The sequence below is a fragment of the Triticum dicoccoides genome, chromosome 3A, assembly GCF_002162155.2.
Source record: "Triticum dicoccoides isolate Atlit2015 ecotype Zavitan chromosome 3A, WEW_v2.0, whole genome shotgun sequence".
In the NCBI taxonomy this organism is placed as follows: Eukaryota; Viridiplantae; Streptophyta; class Magnoliopsida; order Poales; family Poaceae; genus Triticum; species Triticum dicoccoides.
In genome coordinates this window covers 511,362,347-511,387,417 of record NC_041384.1, presented here as the reverse complement: position 1 = coordinate 511,387,417, position 25,071 = coordinate 511,362,347, and the positions used below count along the sequence as shown (strand labels likewise).

Here is a 25,071-nt window from a genome sequence, read left to right as displayed (position 1 = left end):
GCACCTGACCAACTTAATGACGGAATTTATCCCCAAAAATATAACTATGATAACTAATACTCCGATATCAACTATCAAACTATAATCCAAGTCATAGCAATATCCAACAAATAATCCAAAGCTTAATATCGTCGTATCAAAATACTCCTAGGACAGTATAACACTACTATCATTATGAATCCAAGAACGATAATACTACTACTCAAATATCAAGAACTAACTATCCAGCTATGATCCACATGCAAGCATCATCTCCATCATCATACTCCAAAACATAAGATCAACTAGCATCATGATGAAACTAACACTAGCCACTAATAATCCAAAGGCAACATCATATCCAAAGTAATACTCCAAAATAATACCAGATACCATCATGAAAATAATCATAATAGCCACTAAGAATCCAAAGGCACATGTCCAAAGTAATACTCCAAAATAATACCAGATACCATCATGAAAATAATCATAATAGCCACTAAGAATCCAAAGTCACATGTCATCCACATAATCATCAGAACATAAGTCCTAGAACTCCAAGCAATATCATGGCAATATCAAGATCAAAACAATACTACGAGAAATTCCATGAACAAATCATACATTGCTAATACAATATTTTAAACAAGTTCAAATAAATAAACCATGTCACTGCATTGCAATCATGCAAATGGAGGGTGTGGCTTGCCTGGGGTGGAAGAAATCACCGGGAAGAAGTGCGAGAAGCTCGCGGAAAGAATCGCCGGAAAACGTTCTCTCTCGAAGCGGGCTGATTTAGTGCAAGGGCAAAATGGTCATTTTCAGAATGTTAAAACATGGTGAAAATGTTTCCATCGGAACGGGCTCGATGAAACGAAGAAGTGGGCTTTGGATTCACCTCATTTGGAGTTGTGGTTGAAAAGTTATAAAGTGTTTTCCGCCAGGGGCCTATTTGTGAAAAGTTTTCTGCAAACAAGCCCCTAACTGAGAAAACCGAAAACGTATTGGGGTGGAGTATGCTTTCTGCCAAAGGAAACGAACTTCAGTCGTAGTTCAAAAGGAATGCGCTTTCTGACCAGGAAAATGAACTTCAGGCAGTACGTTTCCACTTACCACGTCATCTGGGCCGGGTCAACGCACGGAGAGGCTGATGGGTGGGTTCACGCACGGTGGTGGGGCCCGTCTGGCCAGCTGGGCGGGGCGGCTTCATCTTCCTCACGCCCGCCCGCGAGGCAGGGAGGCCGCCGGCGTCGGGCGACGCTAGCAGGCGCCACAGAGGGCCTCCGGCGACGCTCCACCTACCGAAGAGCTCAGCGCGGAGAGCCGCGTCGATCTGAGCCCATGGCTCACGCCGGAGAGGAAGGGGTCGGGCAGGGTTCGCGTGGTGGCGGACGGCGGCTCGGCCGGAGTTGGAGACGACGCCACCGGGGTCTTGGCAAAAAGTAAAGGAGGTTGTGCGGTCCGCCGGAGTCTGGTCGGTCGACTAGTGGTGGAAGAATGAAGGGAGGGGGCGTGGTTCGCCGGAATCGAAGTGAGCAGAGGCGGCGGCCAAGGCGGCGATGGTGGGCACAGGGAGCTCCTCGAGGTCGAATGAGAGGCTGGGGAGGGGTAGTGGAGTGCGGGGAGGCTTCTGGTGTGCTCTAAAGGCTCGGGGGAGGCATATATATAGGCGGGCGAGGGAGACCGAGCTCGGGTGTCACCACGGGGATCCGGCCAACGCTCTGGCGAGGCTCAGCGATCACGGGAAGGCGCGGGAACGCGACGAGGGAGGAGAGGACGAGCGACAGCGGTGCACAGGGCAAGAGAGGCCGAGGGCGCAGAGGGGACAACCACGGCGCCAATAATGCTCGGTCGGCCACAGTGCGCCCGTGGGCGCATGGCGACGAGCGCTGACAGAGGGCTTACAGAGGGGGATATGGCTCCAGCAGGATGGCGAGACGCGGTGAAGTTGTTGGACACGCTCACGAGCGCGAAGGCGGCGAGAGGAGGAGGGGCCGGAGCTAGAAGACGCCTAGACGCGGCCAACGCCAGCAGAGCGCGTGTATTGCATGCCAAAGCTCGTGATCACCGCGTGCACTGGTGCACACAGTGCCACACGGCCGGCCAAACGACGTCTGTGGGTTTGTCCTTCCTAGGGAGGTTGCAACTGCGGTGGTAGTTTGGTTAAAACTGCCATGGTTAAATGGTAATCACCGCCTGAAGTTTACTGCAGTAAATTTGGCCGTGCACTGGTGAACAACAGGAACTTTACTAGTGCCAAAGAGTTTGTCTGGGGTGATTATATATGGAAGGACTATGATCCTGGAGGTTCTGGGGCATAATGGAGCATAAACTAATATAGTTGCTTTGTAACTCACATTATGGGTTCAGAATCAAGATCATGATGGTGCACTCACATAGAGTAACCACTTGAGATAAAATTTGGCAAGGCTTAGTTATTTGGTCATAAGAAGATGCTGTAAAAAGTTGGCACCAAATGGATTCACCAAAATGGTACTTCCTTCACAGCTATTCCCTCTATCCAGAAAATTGCAAACATTCTAGAGAAATATTTGCTAGATTAATTGATCCCAAATTTGGTGGAGATAAGTTATTTGGGTATGAGAATGCTCTGGTAAATTTTCAGGCAAACTGAAGCAATATAAAATGTACTTGCTGCACAATCTGAAAATATTGCCAGAATCAAATATTTGGTCCTGTGCTCATATAGATGATTGGATGGGGCTGAATTTTTGAGGAGTGCGATAATATGAGCACAAGAAGAGACATGCAAAATTTCAATTCATTTGGATTCTCCTAGCTAGCACTTCCTTCACACTGGCTTCTGTTTGACAGAAACTTTGAAAACATCTCTGAGGAAGATTGGCTAGGCAAATAAAGTTTAATTTTTTCATGTGGCAAATATTTGGACATAAGAGAATGCCCAAAATATTTGGGAGGAATCAGGAAAGGATAGGTGTCACTTCCTGCACAAAGTGCCCCTATGGACAGAAATGAAGAATAATTATTGGGGGATTATTTTTGGGCTAGGACAGGAAAGTTTGGGCATATTTAAGCAACATATGACCCAAGAAAATTATGAGAATTATTTGGGGATTTTTGGATGGACATAAATATGGGTTGCTTCACAACCTAGGGCACTTGAGGTTATTCCTTTTATAAAAAAGGAATATTCCTGAGAAAAAGGAAGTTAGGGTTTGGTCAAGCAGTGAAGTGACATGGTCTTGGCAAGGTTTTGAGAATGATGAGCCACTTGGGAGAGGAAATGAAGATGATTTCCCAGGTGGCAAGGCCATAGAACCACTCCAAAAAGAAAACAGAGCAAAAATCAAATAAATCAAAAGAAAAAGAAAAAGGAAAGGGCCAAAAACCAGGCTGTTACAACTCTTACCCCCTTAAAGAAATCTCGTCCTCGATATTTAGTTGCTTAGGGAACAAGTATGACTTGAGGACACCGTTTCTAGCTCGGGTATCCTTTTTCCTTTAGTTATTGTTTCCCCAAGAATTTCAGATGATCAACTTACCTTCCACTGGGGTGGTTTGCTTCACCATTCCCCGGATTCTGATGGGTCTCTGCTCATATACTAATTCCTTTTTACTAATGTTGATTCTTTCATATCTGCGGTGATATCCAATGGATCTGAGCATAAATTTTTCTTTTGTCATGAAAACCTTAATACTTCTGTCATGGGGTTGCTCCAAAAAAATGCAGGCCTTCTGGTTTCAATAAATGCGGAGAATTAATCATGGGCATCTTCTGACGGGATCTGACTGCTCATAGATGGTACTGATTTTGATTTATTTCTTTGGCTCGAGCATGAGATATGTACCAAAGTTCTGACTGCCTTTGGTCAGGAGCAATATAACAGTGTATGGAGTTATAGTTGTGTCATACCCCAAGTATTTATATCTTGAGACTGGCCTGCCAGGGGGCTGACGGACAAATGCTTCTTCTAACAGACTGATCGTGTACTTGATTTCCTCGGTGAGTATATCGGGTCTGAGCTGATTGTTCGGCTTTTGACTTTCTCATTTTGTCGGTATACCTATTTGGATTTTCCATATGGAAATTATGGCCTCCAACTGATTTGGGTATCTGGACCCTGATGGTCGCGCAAAAATCATCATACCTTTGTTGTTAGTTTTACCCTATAACGGTCATGATTTTCTTTGTGAGGATACCTTACTATAAAAACTTGGCCACACCTGTCCTTGATTCTTCGTATGACCAGGGACGTGATTAGTGCAATATTGTTGGCATTATTCCTTTGTGCCTGTTTTCTGACCTGAGTCCGCACACATATGACATATAATCGGGACTTGTAGCGGTACAGAGCTCGTTGTTGAGGCCAATCATACAAGAAGGTGACAAGGTTTTAAGGCATCTCCTTGTCAGTTGCGGGAATAATGACCTTGATGACCATTTTCAAGACTGTTGATTCGGTGATGTCATCCCCAGATCTTGTCGATCCTTGTATTATATGAAATGTATCTTTGTTTATCTTCATTTGCACGGCCCATGAGGTTGTTGGATCCATACCTTTCTTAGGTATATCTGCTGGATCCTGGTCGTACCTCGTATGAGTGACTGATATGGTTGGGGATGCATGCTCACCATATGTATAAGAAGAATATGCCACCGAGCACTCGATCCTTGCGGTAGGCATATGTTTTGACTGCATTGTACCTCTAACAAAATTATTGCAAATCTGACCCTTGAACTGCAGAGAAAAGCCATTCGTGTAGCTTGCCGAGGAAGGCTCGTTAGCTTCTGTTCGAAGCTTTTGCCTGGGTAGCGTGCAGAAGAAGCCTCGATAGCTTACACCCGAACCTTGACCTGAGTATTGTGCAGGAGAAGCCGGGTTTCTGTACTTGAGAAGTTTCTCCTCGGGTTGCTTGTCGAGAAGGACTCATTTTCCATCTGTCAGAAGCTTTTACTGAGGTATCTTGCTGTGTAAGACCGGGTATCTTGGACCGGAAATTTTTCACATATCATGCTGAGGAAAATTCAGGAGCCTCGCATCATAAATTTCTTCTGATAACGTGTGGAAGAAGACTGAGTTTCTTACATCCAGATCTTCATACTAATATGCAGACTGAAATCTACACACATGCCCATAATATTCTATGGCCGATTATTTACATGAGAAAATTTGTTTGACTCTCTTCCTTGAGCATATCACATTCTGACTTTATTTCGGATGATAACATATTTCAAGCATCATGCATCGCTGAGCCAAAATTTTGTATATGATCCATACCTTTGACTGAAAATATTCTGTTGAGCTTGTACCTGACTTGTCTTGCTACTGACTTGATCATTACTGTTGTGAGGATTTTGTACTGATGGGGACTTGATTTATCAGTACTGTTGTGAGGAGTGCACACTAATGCAAAATTGATTATCAGCCTCAAAATCAGATATTCCCCATTTCACTGCAGTCGGCTAAGAATTCCATTCTGTTTAGCTGAGTTTCCAAATATTTGAACTCCTTGCTGATTCTTCGGATCCGGTGTCGGTTGATGAGCAACTCTTTATAGGGGAAAAATAATGTAACACCGGGGCCCAAAAGAAAGAAGCAAAAGAAAACTCAACTAAACAAAAGCACACAACAACAATCACTACACACACAATAAGTGTCACATATTATTGCTAGTCACACAATATGCATGCCTACCTAAGCACACAAGTCTTGCGGGATCTCTGGTTCTACGATCTAGCATGCTGTGAAGATGTGCACGAGGACAAATAAATGTGTGGAAGAATTGGTGTAAACATCGCTACACCAAGTGCTAGCTTAGCCAGGTAGCAACCTGGACTTTCTTGGAGGCAAGGACGTACTTGGTAACCATGTAGCAGGACACAAATGTTGTTTCCACATTATTATCAAGCGGACAGAAAATATCCGTACTCGTCCAAGAAATAGGATAGCGAGGAAAAACTGAGGCTGCTGACATTGCCCTTTTTATGATGAGTGAGACCATTAAGGGTTGCCAACACGACAAGATAAAAAGGACGATCCGGGATAGAAGCATGTCTATCACCGAAACGAAATGGGGCTGAAGGAAGGAATTCGGCGCAATACCTGAGCACCATTTTTGCAAACAGTGTCGGGATCACTTGGCATCACTCTGCTGGGACAGAAATGACACCAAACACTGAAGAACAAGCAAGAAAAGAAAACTGGAGAAATGCAAAGGTTGAGTTGTAGTGGATCTGAACCGATGCCATCTACACTCACTAGATAAATCATCAACAGCAAATAAGGCTATATGCATGTTATGCACAAACAAATGCAGCAACCAAATGCAATAAACAAGCCAGACTCTATACTACCGATTTCTACCGCTCGCGCTGACTAGGGCGTCCTACATCCAGACCTGCTCTGATACCAAGCGTTGTGGCACCCTGGCTCAGAGAAACCGGAACACCCCGTATTCCAGCCCAGAGATCGAGGAGAAGTCTCTGGAATACGACACTATTTGACATAGAACAAATCAGCTCTTATTACAAGAATAATAATACAAGGGTCTGATGTTACAAAGAAGCACATCAGCACGACGACACTACGCCTGCGATACTACACTTGCTCTATGCTAGCAGCGAAAAAACTCGTAGCAGCGGAACAACAATGAAGGTGGTGAACTCCACTCTGCAGGGACTCTGGCTGGGACACGATCTAGCGTGCACGCACGGCAACCTTGACAAGCAATCAAGCAATCATGGCATCACCTGCAATCTAGCATGACACGCCAGGTCAGTACATTGAATGTACTTGCAAGCTCACAACAACCATAAACATCAAGGCAAGACAATAACATAGCATTAATAGGTTAATTAATTAACAACTACCAAGATGAAACAACTACTAAGCATGGTATGAAACTGATACAATACTGATAAATCTCCATCTCAGATCTCCATAACCATATCTCTCTTGGCTAACCGGCCAAGCAGTATACCATCTCGATCACCTCGTGATCAAAACCAAACGGTGATCATTCCGGCGATCACAACCATGACCAACACTTGGTCTCAAACGGTGATCTTTCCCGTGATCATTACCATGACCAACACTTGGTCTCAAACAGTGATCTTTCCGCCGATCACTACCATGACCAACACTTGGTCTCCAACATCATCATCAACATCCTGCCAATCTGTACTGCTCAAAATATCAACATATAAATCATATATAAGCCATTCCGTCATGCGAGTGTTGATCGAACGGTGTGACCTAGTAAGAACCCATGCCCATGACCGAGGACGCGGCTATCAATAGTTTAAACAAACACACTCTACACAGGTAGCGCACTTTACCCACACCACGGAACCCATGGCCTCGCACTCCCATTCGGGTGGACCAACGGCATTCCGACAAAACCGATCTACTGCCATGACACTCTCCCGACCACTCCGACCAGCACCCCCTTTGGGTTCAGTCCTGGGTGGCCCCGTGCCTACCAAAGACACCAACGGCCACCGTCGTGGCCAACAAAAATGGTCCCAAACGGGGACAAAAGCACACAAAAATCCAACTACAGGCATACAAGGCTTATGTCCGCCTACCTGATCAGGGTAGGGCCTACCCATAACCTTCCCTCGTTGGAGGCACCGGCGAGAGACACGACAATAGCATCGCATTAGGGCCTTCCCATAAAGGCAAATGTGGTTGCACTAGAGAAAGCCCGGTTCGGTGGCACCTGACCAACTTAATGACGTAATTTATACCCAAAAATATAACTGTGATAACTGATACTCCGATATCAACTATCAAACTATAATCCAAGTTATAGCAATATCCAACAAATAGTCCAAAGCTTAATATCGTCATATCAAAATACTCTGAGGACAGTATAACACTACTATCATTATGAATCAAAGAACGATAATACTACTACTCAAATATCAAGAACTAACTATCCAGCTATGATCCACATGCAAGCATCATCTCCATCATCATACTCCAAAACATAAGATCAACTAGCATCATGATGAAACTAACACTAGCCACTAATAATCCAAAGGCAACATCATATCCAAAGTAATACTCCAAAATAATACCAGATACCATCATGAAAATAATCATAATAGCCACTAAGAATCCAAAGGCACATGTCCAAAGTAATACTCCAAAATAATACCAGATACCATCATGAAAATAATCATAATAGCCACTAAGAATCCAAAGTCACATGTCATCCACACAATCATCAGAACATAAGTCCTAGAACTCCAAGCAATATCATGGCAATATCAAGATCAAAACAATACTATGAGAAATGCCATGAACAAATCATACATAGCTAATGCAATATTTTAAACAACTTCAAATAAATAAACCATGTCACTGCATTGAAATCATGCAAATGGAGGGTGTGGCTTGCCTGGGATGGAAGAAATCACCGGGAAGAAGTGCGAGAAGCTCGTGGAAAGAATCACCGAAAAACGTTCTCTCTCGAAGCGGGCTGATTTAGTGCAAGGGAAAAATGGTCATTTTCAGAATGTCAAAACATGGTGAAAATGATTCCATCTGAACGGGCTCGACGAAATGAAGAAGTGGGCTTTGGGTTCACCTCATTTGGAGTTGTGGTTGAAAAGTTATAAAGTGTTTTCTGCCAGGGGCCTATTTGTGAAAAGTTCTCTACAAACAAGCCCCTGACTGAGAAAACCGAAAACGTATTCGGGCAGAGTACGCTTTCTGCAAAAGGAAACGAACTTTCAGCCGTAGTTCAACGGGAATGCGCCTTCTGACCAGGAAAACAAACTTCACGCAGTACGTTTCCACTTACCACGTCATCCGGTCCGGGTCAACGCACGGAGAGGCTGACAGGTGGGGTCACGCGCGGTGGTGGGGCCCGTATGGCCAGCTGGGGGGCGGCTTCATCTTCCTCGCGCCCGCCCGCGAGGCAGGGAGGCCGCCGGCATCGAGCGACGCTAGCAGGCGCCACAGAAGTCCTCCGGCGACGCTCCACCTACCAATGAGCTCAGCGCGGAGAGCCGCGTCGATCTGAGCACGTGGCTCACGCCGGAGAGGAAGGGGTCGGGCAGGGTTCGCGTGGTGGCAGATGGCGGCTCGGCCAGAGTTGGAGACGACGCCACCGGGTTCTTGGCGAAAACGAAAGGAGGTTGTGCGGTCCGCCGGAGTCTGGTCGGTCGACTAGAGGTGGAAGAATGAAGGGAGGGGGCGTGGTTCGCCGGAATCGAAGTGAGCAGAGGCGGCGGCCAAGGCGGTGATGGTGGGCACAGGAAGCTCCTCGAGATCGAATGAGAGGCTGGGGAGGGGTAGTGGAGTGCGGGGAGGCTGCTAGTGTGCTAGAAAGGCTCGGGGGAGGCCTATATATAGGCGGGCGAGGGAGGCCGAGCTCGGGTGTCGCCACAGGGATCCGGCCAACGCTCTGGCGAGGCTTAGCGATCACGGGGAGGCGCGGGAACGCGACGAGGGAGGAGCGGATGAGCGACAGCGATGCAGAGGGCAAGAGGGGCCGAGGGCGCAGAGGGGACGCGGACACGACGCCATTAATGCTCGGTCGGCCACAGTGCACTCGTGGGCGCGCAGCGACGAGCGCTAACGGAGGGCTTACAGAGGGGGTATGGCTCCAGGAGGACGGCGACGATGCGGTGAAGCTGTTGGACAGGCTCACGAGCGCGAAGGCGACGAGAGGAGGAGGGGCCGGAGCTAGAAGACGTCCTAGACGCGGCCAACGCCAGCAGAGCGCGCACATTGTATGCCAAAGCTCGTGATCAACGCGTGCACTGGTGCACAGTGTGCCACACGGCCGGCCAAACGATGTCTGGGGGTTTGTCCTTCCTAGGGAGGTTGCAACCGCGGTGGTAGTTTGGTTAAAAATGCTATGGTTAAATGGTAATCACCACCTGAAGTTTACTGCAGTAAACTTGGCCGTGCACTGGTGAACAACAGGAACTTTGCTGGCGCCTAATAGTTTGTCTGGGGTGATTATCTATGGAAGGACTATGATCCTGGAGGTTTTGGGGCATAATGGAGCACAAACTAATATAGTTGCTTTGTAACTCACATTATGGGTCCAGAATCAAGATCATGATGGTTCACTCACACAGAGTAACCACTTGATATGAAATTTGGCAAGGCTTAGTTATTTGGTCATAAGAAGATGCTCTAAAAAGTTGGCACCAAATGGATTCACCAAAATGGTACTTCCTTCACAGCTATTCCCTCTGTCCAGAAACTTGCAAAAATTCTAGAGAAATATTTGCTAGATGAATTGATCCCAAATTTGGTGGAGGGAAGTTATTTGGGTATGAGAATGATTTGGTAAATATTCAGGCAAAATGAAGCAATATAAAATGTACTTGCTTCACAATCTGAAAATATTGCCAGAATCAAATATTTGGTCATGTGCTGACATAGATGATTGGATGGGGCTGAATTTTGGAGGAGTAAGATAATATGAGCATAAGAAGAGACATGCAAAATTTCAACTCATTTGGATTCTCCTATCTAGCACTTCCTTCACACTGGCTTCTGTTTGACAAAAACTTTGAAAAAATCCCTGAGGAAGATCGGGTAGGAAAATAAAGTTTAATTTTGGCATGTGGCAATGATTTGGACATAAGAGAATGCCCAAAAGATTTGGGAGGAATTAGGAAGGATAGGTGGCACTTCCTTCACAAAGTGCCCCTTTGGACAGAAATGAAGAATAATTATTGGGGAATTATTCTTGGGCTAGGACAGGAAAGTTTGGGCATATTTAAGCAACATATGACCCAAAGAAATTATGAGAATTATTTGGGGATTTTTGGATGGACAGAAATATGGGTTGCTTCGCAACCTAGGGCACTTGAGGTTATTCCTTTTATAGAAAAAGGAATATTCCTGAGAAAAAGGAAATTAGGGTTTGGTCAAGCAGTGAAGTGACATGGTCTTGACAAGGTTTTGAGAATGATGAGCCACATGGGAGAGGAAATGAAGATGATTTCCCAGGTGGCAAGCCCACAGAACCACTCTAAAAAGAAAACAGAGCAAAATCAAATAAATCAAAAGAAAAAGAAAAGGGCCAAAAACCAGGCTGTTATAGTCGGCCAGCCAATGGCCCAGGTTAGATTCACCGGTGTACTTTTCAAGGCATTTAGCACAAATTTCTCCTGGAACTGATACACGATGACCTTGTCTGCGAAGCAGGAAGTGTAGTAGTAGTGTAATCTAACCTTACTTGAGGTCCCACTGCATATCCAACACGGAGTATCACCTAGGTGGTCAACATAAGTCAATGCAGTCAACAATAGTCCAAGCCACCTCCCTTGGTCCAAGTAGACTATTCCAGTCAACAGAAGTTCACGCAAGGCTTTATGGTCAACAAGTCAAAAGAGAAAGACCGTGCAAAAGAATAAGTGCAAGGAGAAGGCAAGAGAGTAAACAATCCCATGTAAGGAAGCCTCCTCATAATGTAGGGATTCTTCCATAAGAGCATCTAAATTGGGCGCCTCCAAACCTGCCTCGAACGCCTGGGCGGATGGCCCGCTCACTAACCGGTCACGAAAATTCGACCCAGACGGGCTTCTTAAACGGGCCTCCAACGCCCGGGCTGACTGACACGCCTCATATCCAACCAAAATATGGGAAGGGTATGGGGGCGCCTGAGCGCGTCCTCCATGTCGGAACCGACAAAGGTTGTAAAATCACGATTTTGAATCGGATCGGATCTCCAATAGTAGGATCGCAAATCATAGTATCTTAACTATTAGGATCGTAGAAACATAGATTCTATCACCCAAAATCGTAGAATCTGAGGCTTTGATTGGATCATGAAGTCGTAGAATCATACAACAAAATCACGATGCTAACAACCTCAACAGCCCTACCCCACCTCAAATTGTACCAAATCCACGAAACCCTTCATCCTCCTTTTGCCTCCCTCCTACCTTTCCGGCGCCCGAGCCCTTGTCGTCCGCCACCCTTGATCCCCATCCGCACCACCGGTCCCAATCCGCCACCCTAGATGTCATCCAGCCCGTCCCCGGCCGCCATGACAGAGATTGCGTTCTCCTCATCCATCAGCGTCCCGTCCTCGGCTCCATCGTGCAAGGTGGAGAACGTCACCCGGAGGATCCGGCGACGCCGGCAGCGAGAGAGGGAAGCGGTGGCGGTGGCATCAGCACAGGGAGATGTGGACATGGAGGAGTAGCTGTCCCACCCCCCTCCCGCCGCACCCCAAACCCTGCACCCCATCCATCCATCCGCCAACGCGGATTGCATCGTCGGACCACGTTGGGACAGAGGAGGATCCGATGGCCGATTGGGTTATTTCAGAGATCTTTCCGCCCACGCAGATGTCGGCGTTGGATGTATGTCACTCGTTGTCGGTGTCAAAACCGGCCGATCTCGGGTAGGGGGTCCCGAACTGTGCGTCTAAGGATCGAAGGTAACAGGAGACAAAGGGGACACGATGTTTACCCAGGTTCAGGCCCTCTTAATGGAGGTAATACCCTACTTCCTGCTTGATTGCCCTTGATGAATATAGGGGTTACAATAGTTGATCTACCTCGAGATCGTAATGGCTAAACCCTAGATGTCTAGCCTATGTAAATTCTGATAGCCTCTACAGATTAAAGCCCTCGGTTTATATAGACACCGAAGGGGCCTAGGGTTGTACAAGGTCGGTTTACAGAAAAAGGAAAGTACATATCCATACGCCAATCTTGCCATCCACGCAAAGGAGAGTCCCATACGGACACGGGGGAAGGCTTTATACCTTGTATCTTCACGGCCCATCAGTCCGGCCCATGTCACATAGCTCGGACACCCGAGGACCCCATAATCCAGGACTCCCTCAGTAGCCTCTGAACCAGTCTTTCAATGATGATGTGTTCGGTACACGGATTTTCTTCGACATTGCAAGGCGGGTTCCTCCTCCGAATACTCCAAAGCAATCTTCCGAATGAGAGATCTATATCCGTCTCTGACTCTGTATAACAGTCACAACCCTCAACCACAAAGGCACAATACTTTAATCAAAATAAGGTCTATCTACTGACAACTTCTCTGGCGAAACATTACGTCTGGCCTCTTTATATTTCAAACCATTTTTTGACCTCTCGCTTCGCGTTTTGAGGCACAGCCGCTATTGACATGTCTTATCAAAACAGAGATCGTGTCCCCTTATTGCGGGATTCTCATCAATATGGGTTTGGGTAATCCAACCGTGCCATTCGCACGACCCCTTGGGAATAGGCGAGTTTTAAGGCTTGTGGGGAGACGCTTGGTATTTACTGCCTATATAAGCGGATAAAGATCCCTTCTTTTGACCCCACGCCTTCCTCCTTCCTCTGCCTGCCCATCCTTTGAACTCCAGCACCCAAGCTTCAATCTTTCCCACCGCCTTCAACCTCTTCGGCCATGTCCGGCTCCGGCTCCCAGGGCAAGTGGATGACCTCCTCCGCTACGGAGAAGGACGTCAAGGAGCTCCAGGAGGCGAGGTACTGACCGCGGAAGTTACACACAGGCTTCCTGCCAAAAAGCAAGTCATCCCCACTCCAGAGCCCCATGAGAGGGTTGTGTTCATCCCTCACTTTCTCCGCGGGTTAGGGTTTCCCCTCCACCCCTTCGTCCGCCACCTGATGTTCTACTACAGGCTAGATTTCCACGATCTAGCCCCGAATTCATTCCTCCACATCTCGGTGTTCATCATCGCATGCGAGGCGCTACTCCGCATTCCCCCACACTTTGGCCTCTAGCTAAAAGTCTTCAATGTGAAGCCGAAGGTGGTCGACGGGCAACATGCGGACTGCGGCGGCGCCATGGTGAGCAAGCTCCCCAACACCACCTGGCCCAAAGGGGCCTTCGTGGAGACCGTAAAGGTGTGGCAGCAGGAGTGGTTCTATATCACCGAACCCCACGGCACCAAATGGGCGGCCACTCCTGAGTTCAGATATGGGCCCCCTATGCGGCTCGCGTCATGGATCAACAAGGGTCTGGACTGGGGTCGACCTACGAAGTAATGATGCTGCAAAAGCGCATCAAGAATATGATAAACAAGAACACCAGTCTCATTGATGTGATTCAGGTGATGCTCTTCCGCCGGATCCTCCCATGCCAACGCCGGCCTCTCCGCATGTGGGAGTTTAAACCGAAGGGCCCCCGGACCCTACAGCGCTTGCGATCTAGAAGCTGCTCTTCAAGTCCCAGAAGACGTGGCCGGGGAAGACCGAAGACATTGGCCTCGACAACGCGAATCCGGCTAATACGGTAAGTATTTTTACTTCCGAACACCATTCCGGTCCGTAAGTTAAAGGGTATACTGAGATTTCCATTCCTCATTCAGGGTTGGACAGCGAAGGCGGAGCGGATCAGGTGTCCAACGCCGCTACCCGAAGACCCATCCACTCCTCTGCTAACGAGGATGCTGGTCCCGGCGCCCTATCACGCGTCAGAGAAGAAGGCCAAGAAGAAGAGCAAGGAGGCCAAGGGTGGCCTCCGCCGTAAAGGTACTTCGGATGTAGTGTCCGGAGAGACCGAAGCTCCCTCCTCCCACGAGGGAGATGAAGACGAAGAGGAGGAGGCACAAAGCGATTCTCCCCTTAAGGGGAGGAAGAAGAAAAGGGCGGCCTCCGTAGACCCAGAGGCGGAGGCGTTCAAGAGGGGGAAGATATCCCTCTCAGACGGCTCGGATTCGAATGTCGAAGCCATTCCTGAGTGGTGCCCCAGGGCGAAGCCCCTGGCCGCATCTAAGTATCCAAGGATGCTTTACATATATCTGGTCTTTATGATTGTAGTTTTAATACATTGTATTGTGTGCTTCAGTCCGGCCCGTGATCTCCCCCAACCATCATCATCGGAGGGGAATTCTCTGGAGCCGGGGATGGTGGAGAGCAAGACGCCTCCGCGAGCCTCTCCGCCAACCACCATGGACGACACCGAAGTGTTGTCCCAAAGGGCCTCTCCAGTCCACGGAGAGGTGCGGGAGGCCGCCAAGACGGCGCCAGAGGGTAATGCCTCGGCTGCCGAGAATATGAGGGGCGCAACCCCCATGAAGACTGGCGACGGGGGCCTTGACCAGTCCGGCCCCCAGCCGAACACCATTCCGGAGACACATGTGGCCCTGGAATCAAGCGAGCAACCCCTTCAAAGGAGGGGGGCGCCCACTCCAACGGCGACCTCCATTGATCAGGAGGCGCCGAACACTCTGATGGACGCACTGCAATGTGCTTCCGTCGTGGAGGAGCACCCTACCCTGATGGGTACGGTGGTTGAGAAGGTTCAGTCCGCCAAGAGCGGGCTGAACGAACCCTTCACCGGCCTACTAACAGGCTTCGACATATGCGATGTAATATTTTTAGCCGTCTTTCATATGAGAAATATGCCTGTGTATAGATAGTAGCCCCTGAGACTCTGTTTGGTTTGGAAAAACAGCCAAATAGAGGATCAAATAATAATCGTGGGAGATAACGTATTGATCTATTGATAAATAGGCGTCTCTGTTAGCGGGGACCGTCCAGGCCGCTGAAGTTTCCGAACTCAAGTGGAAATTGTAGCTGGCCGATGATGACATCGTCCGCATTAACAAACAGTTCGACGAGGCGCAAGGTATGTTTGAAAAATTATTTACACACCTGAAGTGGCATGCCAATGCAGAGGCTAAGCTCGTGTGTTGCCCTGATCATTATTACGGGTAGTGCGGCCGAGGTCGAGACCCTAAAGAGCGCCCTTACCCAAGCCAAGGAGCGGGCACGGGTGAGCAAAGCGGCTGCAGATTTAAAGGCCGAGCAGGTCACCCACCGCCAGTATGAGGAGCGGGTGACCGAAGTGGAGCAATAGCTCAAGGATGCCGCCAGCAAGTGCGAGGCCTTGGAAGAGAAGAGTAAGGCCCAAGCGGTCGATCTCACCAAGGCTCTCCAGGAGGCCAAGGAGGCGCGGACCGAATCCCGGGCGGCTCGTGAGGAGATCAAGCAGGCCGAACAGATAGCGGCTAGTAAGCCCTTTCTTTTGCAGAGTATATTTGGCAGTCGGAGGTATGCCTTGCTTAATCGGCTATGGAGTTCTCCAGACGCCTTTGCGGATCTTCCGAGGAGTGCGGCCGACGCCGCGCAATTTTTCTGGGCCCAGGAGGGGAACACCATGGAGAAGCTCTTCTGGTCACAGTACCTGGCGCCGAAGCATCCAGCGCTATTGAAGAACCAGATGATGCAGCTGGCGGAGTTGCATAGGATGTCCGGCTTGGCCATGAAGGACATAATAGTCTGGCTCTGGGCAACCGAACCCATACCTAGCAGTTACTTCGGCTTGGTGAAGCGGCTCTCCGATGCGCTGCCCCGAATGGAAGTTATAAAGCGTTCGGCGTGTATAGAGGATGCGCGGATGGCCTTTGCTCGTGTCAAGATGCACTGGGCGAAGATGAAGGCCACCGTCGTGGCGACCGAGGGCCCACCCGAAGGCAAGGACCACCGCAAACCGGAGCGGTATTTCGATGATGTCCTGGAGGGTGCCAAATTAGGAGAGGCCCAATGCTCTAAGGATATTGTATTCAAGTAAATGTATCTGGATTATCCAAGGATTGTTTTGTGAACAAGGCTTTGTAATATATTTATGCCATTAATCTGAAATTACTTTCCTCCTGTGTGGTTGTTTATTAATCTTGAGAGTTCACCAGTCGTCGGCTTCAGCCCCCACGTAGATACCATGGGAGTGTTCGAAATAGCGCACGACCACACTTGACCCAACGTCTTGGTCCGTAAAGGAAGTGTCGGCGCAGCGAACGAGGCAATCGAACTATGCGGCTTTATCACTTTCGCTTAGCCATAGGAGTTCGGCGGTGGGGCTAGAGATTAGCCCCTAGTGCGTATGCGACTATCCCAACTAGGAAGCCTTGGACGCGTGACTATACAAAGGCCAGTCCTTCATATCAGACAGAAAAAAATCGCGCGAGATTTATAGTAAGTCGTCGAATCGCTGGCCAGTTCTCGCCGTATCATGACAGTCAGTTTTCGGCTTTCTCTACTGAGGTGTTTGATCGGACGAATCACAAACACAATCGAAGTAGTTATCCCTTTACTACCTTAGGCGAACAAGCGGAACGTAAGGTAGTAACCACAGGAGCCGGGCAACCCAACTATTGACCAAAGACATGATTCGGAGCCGATGCATATAATGCAGTATTCGGGACGCTGAAGTGTACTCTGAAAGTGTTCAGACTTCTTTTTTTTAATATGTGTGGCCGAATAGAGCCCCTGGTATTGAAGCTGTACCAGGATGTATATGTGGCAGTCTTAGCACAAAAGAGGAATGCTGATTGCGAAACGAACCAAGACCGAACGAGGGTTGGTAAAAACCGTTTTCATCATAATCTGCTTGATACGTCAAGACGTGCTATTACAGATAATGCCGGGGCTATTTTACATGCCGAAGTTTGTACACAAGGCAAAGTGGTATATAGGGCCTGAGAGAAAAAAAGGAAAAATTGTCTTGAAGATCTCATTGATGCCCTGCCGCACGTGTGCTCCGCTTTCGCCTTTGTGAAAAAGATTCATTGAGAGGAGAGGTACATGGTCATTTATGCGAAAACGGGCCCGGAAAGAGTCCTTGCATGGCCGTGGCTACGTTTTAATGCACCTGTGGTATGGGAAAAGAAAAGAAGATCAAAGGAAAAGATCAAGGTCACATAGGGTCAAGCCGCACTATGGACCTATCCGTAGTGTGCCTCCGTCGTTGCCTAGGGTATTTTGAGTGCGTAATTATGCACACGCGATACATATGCCGCAGATGTGTGTGGCAATCGATGGAGGCGAAATTGCTAGTCTAGCTCTATAGTCGTCGAGCTGTCATCGTGCAGGGTAGTCCGGACGTGTTTAACAGTGCCCGGGGGCTTGATGGCCGATGAAGTGTTTGGTTGATGAGGCTGCTCTGCACTTCCGCTGCAAGGGACGCTGTATGCTCCTCAGTGTGGAGGGAGCGCTCCGTGTTTCCATTGACTGTGATAACACCGCGGGGTCCAGGCATTTCGAGTTTTAAGTAAGCATAATGCGGGACCGCATTGAAGCGAGGGAAGGTGGTTCGTCCGAGCAGTGTGTGATAACCACTGCGGAAGGGGACGATGTCAAAGATCAGGTCTTCGCTTCGGAAGTGTCCGGCGAACCGAAGACTACTTCCAATGTTATTGAGCCCGTGCAACGGGCTTCTATGTCAGGTATCACTCCTTTAAAGGTGGTGTTAGTAGGCTTGATTCTTGATGGGTCAATACCCATTTTGTGGACTGTGTCTTAATAAATCAAGTTAAGACTGTTGCCGCCGTCCATCAGGACTCGGGTGAGATGGAATCCATCTATGATTGGATCCAGGACCAAAGCTGCTGAACCTCCTTGATGGATACTGGTCGCGTGGTCCCTGCGATCGAAGATGATCGAACAAACCGACCATGGGTTGAATTTAGGGGCGACAGGCTCTACGGCATAGATGTCCCTTAGCGCGCACTTGTGCTCCCTCTTGGGGATGTGCGTGACATAGATCATGTTCACTGTTTTCACCTCAGGGGGAAATTTCTTTTGCCCCTCTGTGTTTGGTAGGCGGGGCTCCTCATCATCCTCGCTTGGCGGTCCTTTCCCCTTATGTTCGATGTTTAACTTACCAGCCTGTTTAAAGACCCAACAATTTCTGTTGGAGTGGTTGGCAGGCTTATCAGGGGTGCCATGAATCTAGCAAGGCCGATCGAGTATTTTGTCCAGATTGGATGGACCATCTTTATTTCCTTTGAATGACTTCTTCCGCTGACCGGATTTAGAGCCACTGAATCTGGCGTTGACCGTCCTGTCTTTGGTATCTTCATTGTTGCTTCGACGCCTATGTTTGTTGCGTCGTGGCCTGTCGTTGCCATCTCTAGCTTCGGAGGTGCCGGGGTCGTTGGTACTGTTGCTTCGACGAGCTAACCAGTTGTCTTCTCCCGCGCAAAAGCAGGTCATGAGTGCGGTAAGGGCTGCCATGGACTTCGGCTTTTCTTGGCCGAGGTGTCGGGCGAGCCATTTGTCATGGATGCTATGTTTAAAGGTCGCGAGGGCTTCAGCATCTGGACAATCGACGATTTTGTTCTTTTTAATTAAGAACCTAGTCCAGAGTTTGCGGGCGGACTCTCTGGGTTGTTGGACTATATGACTAAGGTCATCGGCGTCCGGAGGCCAGGCATAGGTACCTTGAAAGTTGTCTCTAAAGGAATCCTCCAGATCTTCCCAGCTACCAATGGAGTTCTCTAGGAGGTTGTTTAACTAGTGTCGTGCTGGTCCTTTCAGCTTTAATGGGAGGTATTTGATGGCGTGTAGATCGTCACCACGAGCCATGTGAATATGGAGAAGAAAATCCTCAATCCATACCGCGGGATCAGTTGTTCCATCGTATGCTTCAATATTTACGGGTTTAAAGCCTTCTAGGAACTGGTGCTGCATTACCTTATCGGTAAAGCATAAGGGGTGTGTGGTGCCTCTATATCGGGCAACGTCACGACAGAGTTCGGATGACATCCGCATTCAGTTTTCGGCCCGGTGAGGTTATGCCTATCGCGCTAGGCTTGATGGTTGTTGTCTCGCGTTGGGGCACGCCCCTTGATCCATAGATTGATCTGGCCTGACCGGCTCTATTGTCCAGGTCCTGGCATAAGTCGTAGGTATAGCTCGGAGCTACTACCTCTTTGCCTGGACGGCGAGGTGGTAAGGGCTGGTGTTCGACATAAGTAGCTGCTTTATCTCGCCCACGTGGTGGTCGGTCTGGTTCATCAACGGTCATATCTCGACGGTATTGGCTCAAGGGCCTCGTCGTCGAATTGTGGTAGTAGACGACGCTTTGGATAACTCTTTGTTGGGCGTTCGAGGCCGTATTCTTCGGCTAGGACTTGGGTCCATCTGTCATTGAGGGTATCCTGTTCGGCTTGGAGATGTTGATGCTTATTCTATAGGCTTCACGCAGTTGTGTTTAGCTGGCGCTTAAAGTGCTCTTGCTCGAGGGGTTCCTCTGGCACGATGAAATCTTTGTTGCCGAGGCTGACATCATCCTCGAAGATCGGTAGATAGTTACTATCTGCTGAATCCTCGTTCCCGACCGGCTCATCGGGGTTGACTTGTCCCTCCTACCAATCATCCTGTTCGGACGCGGGCTCGACCGGGTCTTCGGGATCCTTGGCATTGTCTGGAGTGTTATTATCTTCGGTGCCGGTATTACTGTCCTTTTCGCAACGTGATTTTGAGCGGTGCCTTTGACGTTGACGATTTGGTGGTGCCTCAACGGGCTTGTCCTCGATCGGGTCTTTCCTGCCTTCATCGTCGTCGTCTTTAGGTGTCTCCACCATATACACATCATATGTGGAGGTAGCCGTCCAGCCCGGTGAATGGAGGGTCTTGGCTTTGTTCGTCTCCGACATCGTCGTCCATACCGTCGATGTCTTCGGAGGCATAATCTAGCATGTCGGTCAAATCCTCGACAGTGGCTATTAAGTGGGCTGGGCATAGTTCGGAGGTAACACTTCCGTAATGGTGCGGGATCGCATTAAGTCCAAGGCCTCATTTAAGAGCGAAGGCCGGATGGGGGACTGAGGACCTGCAGGGCTAGGCACGACAGATTCCAGGCTGTGCTCACCCGATGCAGACCTCGAGAGTTCAAAGTTTGCATCCTAAGGCGGGTTCGGCTGTCCGATGATGGAGAGAGTCCTGCTTGACTCCAGGCTCGTCGAAGACATAGCTGCCTCCGGGTCTCTGGAGAAAAGTTCCATAGTAGGAGAGGGTCCCGCGGGTTTTAGATACCCATCTTTGGATCAAATAATTTGCCTTGGATCTAAGGCCAGGGCAGGGATGATAGTTGGTCCTTGAGCGGTGCCTGATGACGAGTTTGGTGAGTTTACCTCTTGGAGTAGAGGAACAACGGTCGAGGTCGTGAAACCTTCGAAGATTAAGTCTCCTCGGACATCGACGACATAATTCAGGCTCCCAAATCTGATCTGGTGACCAGGGGCGTAGCTGTAGATCCATTTGAGGTGACCAATCGAATTGGCACGCAGAGCGAAGTCGCTGAACACAAAAAGTTAACCAGGGAGAAAGGTTTCCCCAGAAACAGCATCGTTGTTGATGATTGAACGAGCCATCGAACCTTCTGCTGACGACACAGTGGAACTCTTAATGAAACCACCAATGTCGGTGTCAAAACCGGCCGATCTTGGGTAGGGGGTCCTGAACTGTGTGTCTGAGGATCGAAGGTAACAAGAGACAAAGGGGACACGATGTTTACCCAGGTTCGGGCCCTCTTAATGGAGGTAATACCCTACTTCCTGCTTGATTGCCCTTGATGAATATAGGGGTTACAAGAGTTGATCTACCTCGAGATCGTAATGGCTAAACCCTAGATGTCTAGCCTATGTAAATTCTGATAGCCTCTACGGACTAACCCCCCGGTTTATATAGACACCGGAGGGGCCTAGGGTTATACAGGGTCGGTTTACAAAGAAAGGAAAGTACACATCCATACGCCAATCTTGCCATCCATGCAAAGGAGAGTCCCATACGTACAAGGGGGAAGGCTTTCTGCCTTGTATCTTCACGGCCCATCAGTCCGGCCCATGTCAAATAGCTCGGACACCCGAGGACCCCATAATCTAGGACTCCCTCACTCGCCACAACTCGTTTGCCCGGGCTGCCCGCGACCTGTTCGACGGAATGACACAACAACAGCCGGTATGTTTTTTGGTCTTGTCCGATCAAGTTTGCATATTGCATGTTCAATGTTTTTGCATAGACCGCTACTTCATTTCGTATATGATGAATGCTTGCAAACCATGATCATTTAGGAGGTGTTCCTGTCAGACATGATCAATGACAATCATGGTCCGACCCAAATGGAGTACGAATTGGGTGGCACCACATTTGAAGTTGTTGGATCATATTGAATGGAGTGCCAAAGTGGACACAACTAGTGGCCGATCTCAAGGATGGCAAGAAGAGGAATGACAGCTCAAGCTCCCACCAATAAATTGGGTTGGACGATGAAGAGGACGATATTGTTGTTGAAAATATGCCCTAGAGGCAATAATATTATATTATGATATTTCCATGTTCATAATTAGGAGTTTATATTTCATGCTATAACTTTTATGATCCTGGGATATGTGATTCGGTGGAAAACTCATATGCACGTGTGGAATGATAAACGGTAAAGAATAGGCTCCTGGTCTTGCCTATAAGACTGGCTCAAGTGTTGTTGGTGATCATGTTTTCCGGATCTTAGGATATCGTTAAGCGTAACGATAGTCCTAAAACAACATTGAGAGTATGACGTTAGAAGAACAATCATATTGAATTGACCCAAACTTGTTTGTTATACTTTGAGATAATATTGTCATAAATCAATTGTTATAACATGGGGTGTTAACATGTGTTTTTAGTTCCTCAGACCATGAGAGTATCATAGTCAATTCTTACCGTACAATGGACTTTGGGATTGCTCAAACGTCATCTGTAACTAGGTCATCATAAGGACAACTTACGGGTTCATCGAAAAGTTTGACAAGGGACTAGATACCTCGAGAGTGGGATTTTCTCCTCTGGCGATGGAGAGATATTCTTAGGGCCCTCTCGGTATGACGACATCCGTCATCGTCTGTCTAGACACATGTGACTATGTTACGAGGATGCTGGAAAATATCAACGAGAAAGAAGAACACAACCGGTACAAGGATGACGGTATAATGAGCATGTGTATGACTCGGGAGGATACCGATGCATCCCAGGTTTTGTAAAGTATCGCAAAGCAAAGGGAACATCACATGATAATAAAAGGTTCACTCGAATGTCATTCGCATAATCACAAGGATTGATATGGACGACCACGGTTCCACGATCGGTCATTGAACGAAGGGGCTTTGTTCATGTCTATGATTTACCGAACCTACGGGGTCACAAGCTTAAGGTAATCATAATCTTTTGAGTGTTAGTAGGACAAGAGTATCAAGGATTTATTTGTGAAATTGTTTCATTAATATTCGGAATAGTTTTGAGAGTAAATCGAAGAGTTTGGGGGTCACCAGAAGGGTTTCAGAGATTATCGGGCAATATCGGGTATTGCCGATAAATAATATATAGGTAGAAAATGTTTAGATGATATTAAATTATATATAACATGCCCTAGTAATTGTTAGAGGGCTTTTATATTTAATTTAATATCAACGGGCATTAAAAGGCCAAGTAGTGGAGGGAGAACTGGGCCACCAAGGCCCATGTAGGGGAGACGCCCCCTTTCCCCCTTGAGGTAGGCCAAATTGGACTTGGGGGAGGAATCCTCCTCCCCCTAGGGCCGATGCAAGGAGGGAGGATCCCCCTCCCTTGTGTCATGCCCCCTACTCCCCTCCCAGCCTATATATACTTGAGATATTAGGCCATTTTGACACGCAAGTTTTGGAGCCTCCTCTAGTTCCTCTAGTTCTAGTTGATCCTAGTTGATCAACTAGGGCTTGACCTAAATCCTCTAATCCTCATAATTAGAAGCCGAGTGTGGTTCTAATCTCCTCCCTCTAATTCTCTGGCAATGATTATCTCTGGACGGCGAAGCACTGCCGGATTGTGAAGACCGTACGCTTGCAACCAAGTAGAGAGGTCGCACCTTCAGTATTCTGTTCGAGGGTGGTTCACGGGATCGTCATCAACATTCGTGGGACTCCAAGTACGATCTACATCAACTTGTCTTCTTCTGTTGCACTCCGGAGTCGGTAACAATCGTTGATACAAACCCTATATGCATCTCATATTGTTCCTGCGTGTTCGTAGGGCAATATTTTTTCTACTATGTTTCCCAACAGTTATCGTCGAGAATGGAAGAGCCACCGTGCCAAAGGATAACCGCAAGTCATAGGAAACAAGTGAGTGAAGGCAAGGGCCTCCCGTGATGCCGCGGCTATAAAAATGTCCTCCACATGGACAGGCATTTTTTCGGCGAGGGAGAACAAGAAGGAGGAGAGCTACAAGCTCATGTTGTATGCGCAAAAGGAGAGGATGGATTGGGACCGGAAGAGGGCGTAGAAGAAGCTGGAATTTGAGAGGGAGAAAATCAAGTTGGAGAAGCAAGAGGCAGCGATCAAATGGGAGCTCGAGAAGGCCAAGACATTTGGAGAGATTGAGCTTGAGGAGAGGTTGCAACTCGCACAGGACACGGAGGATGCGAAGATCATGTTGGCGGACGAAACCCTCTTGAATGAGCATGCAAAGAAGTGGCTTGCGGAGAAGAATAAGGAGATCAACGAGTGTAGGGAATACGAGGCGGCGAGAGCGGCTGCAGTAGCAGCGGAGCATGCGACAAGGATGCAGGAAGAGCATGCATCCCGAATGTAGGCAGAGCTGGACGCAAGCATGGCCTCAGAGCAGGAGGCATGGATGGCGTCCGACGAGTGATCCGGCCAGCAAGCGAGGCATCTGTGACGCTCGTACATGGATTTCATTTTGGTATGTCTGAATTGTTGAACTATGGTTTGCTTTTCTTTGTTTTGAACTATTGAATTCGGACAATTTGTATCGTATGATCAAAGTGCATGGATTTGAGGTTCCGCATTTGAGATATGTGGATGTGCGGCAGCCCATATGAGGGACCGGCGGGGGCTGTCCGCGGAGGCACCCGCGGGCGTATAGTGGACCGAATTTGCCAAGTATGGCTGTAGATGCTCTAATGGGCTACAACCCACCTCCTAGCCTAACAAAGAGCACCTGGGCCAAAGAACGAAAAAATACCTAGTCATACCCTCCCATCTCCTTATTTCAAGAGTAGTCTTGGTCATTTGTTAAGGATCCCAGAGCTATAAAAAACCATAGGCATGTAACTTACTCTCACTTGAGTAAACTTAAGTGGAGGGTCACATTCCCCTTCCAAGCCCCTTTAGGGGGGCAAAGGAAGGCAATGAGCTCTGAGCCCGAGGAACCTAGTAAGGCTAAGTCTAGTGAAGAGTCATGAAGAGTCGCGGGTCTCCGAAAAGGCTGCACTCCAAGTGCCCCAGGTAGCACTCTCGACGACCCTCCCATAGGATGTAGGTCGCGCTCCCACGAGGCGTCTAAGTCAAAAATATCATTTTGCCGCTTTGTCGAGTGTACGATGACCTTCGGCGTAAGGC

At 48.3% G+C, this 25,071-nt stretch overlaps 1 long non-coding RNA gene across 1 annotated transcript; it reads right to left on the bottom strand.

The window, feature by feature from the left end:
- Positions 1–719: 719 nt before the first annotated feature.
- On the bottom strand, positions 720–1,632 carry LOC119271845. Its single transcript, XR_005134668.1, has 3 exons — positions 1,093–1,632; positions 878–1,002; positions 720–769 (listed from the first exon to the last, which is right to left on the bottom strand). It is a non-coding gene; the product is annotated as an uncharacterized LOC119271845 (long non-coding RNA).
- Between the last annotated feature and the right edge of the window lie 23,439 nt (positions 1,633–25,071).